Here is a 6141-nt window from a genome sequence, read left to right on the forward strand (position 1 = left end):
ATTGGGAGATACTATAGGGAAAAAATTAAATGTAGATATTTAATTTAGGCTGCTAATTTGTAAACAAACATCAGAAACATAGTACAGTGGAGTTGCAAAATAAAAATTCACTTCCTTAAATTTGTGGGTACTGTACTGAGCTGTACTGTACTTCTGTTACCACCTCCTTTTATAAATTTGGTCAAATATTTACATAAGAAATGATACAAATTGTGAAAATATCATTTCAATACTCAATGTGACTTAAATGAATCTATAATGTAAAACTATAAAATAAGGAAAATGAAGAGTGGGAAGTGAATTATATGTGGGAGAAGTGCAAGGTAAGCAGTTGGGTGGTGGACTGAGCTGCCCCCCCCCTTCGTGACAATGTGGTCCCTTTAATACAACATCAGGTAATTTCACCATAATTCCCATATTATTTAGGTTCATTTGGTATCCGGTTAATTAAACATTATAAAGTAATAAATTCTCTAAATCCCCAAATATATATATATATATATATATATATATATATATATATATATATATATATATATATATATATATATATATATATATATATATATATATATATATATATATATATATATATATATATATATATATATATATATATATATAAATCACTGTAGGTCTGTATATTATATGCTGATAACAAGGAAAAAGCACTAGCTAGCTTGTAATCATCCAGGAATACAACTAAAATACAATATATATATATATATATATATATATATATATATATATATATATATATATATATATATATATATATATATATATATACTTTCATGATTAATATGTACCCTTTCTGTTACGGAATTAGCGCGACATGCGCCTAAGGTGCCAGTCATCAAAAACATTGCAGTTCTTCACCCACCACAGCCGGCCCAAGTCAGTGATAGTGATAATGATAGTGAGGATATGGACTTATATGGACTTTGAGGGTTGACAAAGGGGCCTGCAAGCCTCTGTGGTGGCTAGTGATACAATTGATACAAGTGATACAGATGAGGGAACCCTTCCCACGGCCAAGCGTCAAGTGAAAAAGCGTAAGTGAACAACAACATATGGGATTAATTGAAATAGGGACGGACGACCCCCAAACCTCACTTTTTCAGACACAATACCTCGTCTAGTAAAAATAACTTAATTTATGATGGTATGCACACAATTAATAATTAAAATATCAATAATAATAGGTACAGTACCTATATAACACTTACATTAGTAGAAAAGATGGCTGGGCACAGGGATGGGGGTTGGTTCGAGGCAGAGGGCAGAATCATTGGCCTCACCTGTATCACTTGTATCAATTGTATCACTATCCACCACAGAAGCTTGCAGGGGCTTGGCCAGCTGTGAATGGTGTGAAAAACAGTAATGTTTTGGAAATTACTAATGGCATGAAAAGCATCCCATTTACAACCAGTATATAAAAACTTCACAAGGTAAACCAAGCGGAGTTTACCTTACATTAAAATATTCCCTGACCTGCAAGGAATCCAGAAATGTAAATTATATTATCTAACTTTAGTCTGAAGTAATATATTACTAAAAATGTAAATATACTATTTATAACCCAAACATTTCCTCTGGTAGGGAGGAAGGTGGGGGAGGGAGGGAGGGAGGAGGACAGCTAGGCCGGAGGTGGTGTTTTGATTGACAGATAGTGTCCTTGAAGAATATTTCTTTGTTTATTTACTGAAGATATTTGTTTTAGCTTATAAAATTCATAAAAAATGCCAGAATAAAATTTTATTTGTTGGAATTCTTACAATATGATGATCATTTTGAATATAAACATCATGGATTTAATTAGACATACAAATTTTAGATCTAATGTAATAATTTGGTTTACAAAATATTTTATCTTTTAGTGCAAAATATATGAAGTTACATTCAAAATATTCCCCTGACCTGCAAGGAATCCAGAAATGTCAATTATATTATCCTAACTTTAGTCTGAGGTATTATTTATTATTATACTTAAAATCTAGTGTTTTCACCCAAACATTTCTCTGGTAAGGAGGGAAGGTGGGGGGGGAGCGTTGGGACCGACCGGTCCAGCTGGCGTGGTGTGGAGGAGAGGCAAGGTGGGGTATTTTGATTGATAGATAGTGTCTTGAAGAATTTATATTTTTTTATTAATTGAAGATATTTGTTTTAGCTCATAAAATTCATACAAATACTCGCCGAAATATAATTTACATTGCTGGAATTATTACAATATGATGATCATTTGAATATAAACATCTTGGATTTTGCATTAGACATACAAATTTTAGATCTAATATGTAATTTGGTTTACACAAAGCAAATATTTTATCTTTTGGCACAAAATATATAAGTTACATTCAAAATATTCCTGACCTGCAATGAATCCAGAAATGTCAATTATATTATCCTAACTTTAGTCTGAGTATTATTTATTACTAGCATTTAAAGTCTAAGTATTTTCACCCAAACATTTCTCAGCAAGTGAGCTAGGAGTTGAGTCCATTATTTGAATGGACATTAACCTCAAAGTGTTTTCTCTTAAATATTAACTTGTATTGCATACCATCATAAAATTAAGATGTTATTTTACTACAACATAGGTATTGTGTCAGAAAAAGTGGGTTTGGGGTCGGGCCAGTCTCTTTGGAATTAATCCCATATGTTCTGTTGTTCACTACCGGTTTCACTTTCCTCGGTATCTGGGTTCAATTCAATTGACCCGTAATTGAGAATACTACGTATATATTAAAATAGGTAAATAAAATCCATAGTGACAACGATTGGCACCTTCTTGTTTTTTCTTAACTTCCCAGACAGGGCTACTGTTCCTTGACTCTCTATATATTTAACTACCCGGTATGCGTATCTCTATCTGCAATGTGAGTAAGTAAATAATATAATTTGTATAGTTATCTGCAAACACTGACACTGGGATACTTAGAATGGTGATGTAGTGTACAGTATTATAAGTTAAAACTACATACACTCAAATTTAAATTTTTTTTAATAAAGTGACAGCAAATCTACAGTAAACCCTCGATAACTCGGCACATTTGGGGCTCTGGCCTTGCCGAGTTATCCCAGATTCTGACTTATTGAGGCACTTCCCTCTCCTACAAAAATACAACAATAAAACATTATTGACCCATATACAGTATGTGTACATGTAATTACTAATCATAAAAACACTTACCAACACTGCTGGTGAAGAATGAAGCATTGTAGTAGGTGACACGGGTATGGTAGGTGACACAGAGGCATGGTAGGTAATGCAGGGGGTGGTTGGTTACTCAGGGAATGGTAGGTGATGCAGGGAGTGGTTGGTTACTAGGGAATGGTAGGTGATGCAGAAGTGGTTGGTTACTCAGGAATGGTAGGTGATGCAGGGGAGTGGTTGGTTACTCAGGTAATGTAGGTGATCGGTGGTTGGTTACCAGAATGGTAGGTGATGCAGGGAGTGGTTGTTATCCAGAATGGTAGGTGATGCAGAAGTGGTTGGTTACTCAGGGAATGGTAGGTGATGCAGGGAGTGGTTGGTTACTCAGGTAAATGGAGTGATACAGAGTGGTTGGTTACTCAGAATGGTAGGTGATGCAGAGGTGGTTGGTTACTCAGAATGGTAGGTGATGCAGGGGAGTGGTTGGTTACTCAGGGAATGGTAGGTGATGCAGGGGGAGTGGTTGGTTACTCAGGGAATAGTGGGTGATGCAGGGAGTGGTTGGTTACTCAGGGAATGGTAGGTGATGCAGGAGTGGTTGGTTACTCAGGGAATGGTAGGTGATGCAGAAGTGGTTGGTTACTCAGGGAATGGTAGGTGATGCAGGGGAGTGGTTGGTTACTCAGGTAATGGTAGGTGATGCAGAAGTGGTTGGTTACTCAGGAATGGTAGGTGATGCAGGGGAGTGGTTGGTTACTCCAGGGAATGGTAGGTGATGCAAGTGGTTGGACCAGAAATGTAGGGTGTTGGTTACTCAGGAATGGTATGCAGAGTGGTTGGTTACTCAGGTATGGTAAGTGATGCAGAAGGTGGTTGGTTACTCAGAATGGTAGGTGATGCAGGGTGTCTCAGAATGGAAGTCAGAATGGTTGGTTACTCAGAATGGTAGGTGATGCAGAGGTGGTTGTTTACTCAGGAATGGTAGGTGATGCAGAGGAGTGGTTGGTTACTCAGAATGGTAGTGTGCAGGGGTGGTTGGTTACTCAGGGAATGTAGATGATGCAGAGTGGTTGGTTACTCAGGGAATGGTAGGTGATCAAAGAGTGGTTGGTTACTCAGGTAATGGTAAAATGCGCAGAGTGGTTGGTTACTCAGGGAATGGTAGGTGATGCAGAGGTGGTTGGTTACTCAGGTAATGGTGGGTAATGCAGAGGTGGTTGGTTACTCAGGGAATGGTAGGTGATGCAGAGGGATGGTTGGTTACTCAGATGGTAAGTATTCCAGAGTGGTTGGTTACTCGAGAATGGTACAGTGATGCAAGTGGTTGGTTACTCAGAGAAATGGTTGATGCAGAGTGGTTGGTTATAGAATAGAGGTGATGCAGGGAGTTGAACTCAAGGAATGGTAGGTGATGCAGAGGTGGTTGGTTACTCAGGGAATAATTGGTGATCACAGAGTGGTTGGTTACTCAGGGAATGGTAGGTGATGCAGGGAGTGGTTGGTTACTCCAGGGAATGGTGGTAAGCAGAGGTGGTTGGTTACTCAGGGAATAGTAGGTGATGCAGAGAGTGGTTGGTTACTCAGGTAATGGTAGGTGATGCAGAAGTGGTTGGTTACTCAGGGAATGGTAGGTGATGCAGGGGTGGTTGGTTACTCAGGGAATGGTAGGTGATGCAGAGGAGAGGTTGGTTACTCAAGGAATGGTAGGTGATGCAGTGGTTGGTTACTCAGGTAATGGTAGGTGATGCAGAAGTGGTTGGTTACCAGTGGTAGGTGATGGAGGGCCCTACATAAACAGAAACAGTGCAGCACTTAATATAGCTACTGATACAATTTGGTCCTTACAAAAAATAAAATAAACTATTTTCTCTATGTATAATTCGAGTCTGAATATGTAAATAAACATGTTACTTATATTACATAGGATATTATAGTCCACCCTAGTAAAACCGTTTTCTTTATTACAGAGCTTAGAAATAAAGAAAATTTAAAACTACAAATAAAAAAAAAATGAAGCACATAGGTAGGTTGTGTGTGTGTGTGTGTGTGTGTGTGTGTGTGTGTGTGTGTGTGTGTGTGTGTGTGTGTGTGTGTGTGTGTGTGTGTGTGTGTGTGTGTGTGTGTGTGTGTGTGTGTGTGTGTGTGTGTGTGTGTGTGTGTGTGTGTGTGTGTGTGTGTGTGTGTGTGTGTGTGTGTGTGTGTGTGTGTGCTGTGTGTGTGTGTGTGTGTGTGTGTGTGTGTGTGTGTGTGTGTGTGTGGTGTGTGTGTGTGTGTGTGTGTGTGTGTGTGTGTGTGTGTGTGTGTGTGTGTGTGTGTGTGTGTGTGTGTGTGTGTGTGTGTGTGTGTGTGTGTGTGTGTGTGTGTGTGTGTGTGTGTGTGTGTGTGTGTGTGTGTGTGTGTGTGTGTGTGTGTGTGTGTGTGTGTGTGTGTGTGTGTGTGTGTGTGTGTGTGTGTGTGTTGGTTTGGCCAGGGCTGAAAACAGGTTTATGTTTGGGGAATGGATTCACGAATTACAAATAATGTACAAGTAACCATAAGTAATACCAAAATAAAGTATATATACTTGGAATGGGGATCCAAACAAACTGATTCATTACAACATAAAGTGGCAGTGAGAACGTGTTTACCCAGGGGTGGGCTTTACTGATTTATTGAAATTATTATTAATTTTTACAATGGTTGGGACTAAGGCTGTTCTTATAGCGATCGGATTAGATTGCATTATGGGCTGGATCTTGATTTGTGGTGTCAAGACAGCAATTCTCGGGACAAGGATCTCAGGTGAAATTAGCCAAGAGCCGAGTCCTTGGGGATGGTATAGAAGCTTCTAACACCAGGAGGAAATTTGCAGCGATGGTGGTGGTATTGATTAGTGAAAGTAGAAAGGAATCTGGTGTGTTGATAACTTCTGTGTGGAGTAAGGAAGAGAATAATCTTGCATGCCCTCTTTGCACTTTTCTGGTGAGCAATACGTGGCTTCG

This window comes from Homarus americanus, unplaced genomic scaffold (assembly GCF_018991925.1).
Source record: "Homarus americanus isolate GMGI-L3 unplaced genomic scaffold, GMGI_Hamer_2.0 scaffold46197, whole genome shotgun sequence".
Classification (NCBI taxonomy): domain Eukaryota; kingdom Metazoa; phylum Arthropoda; class Malacostraca; order Decapoda; family Nephropidae; genus Homarus; species Homarus americanus.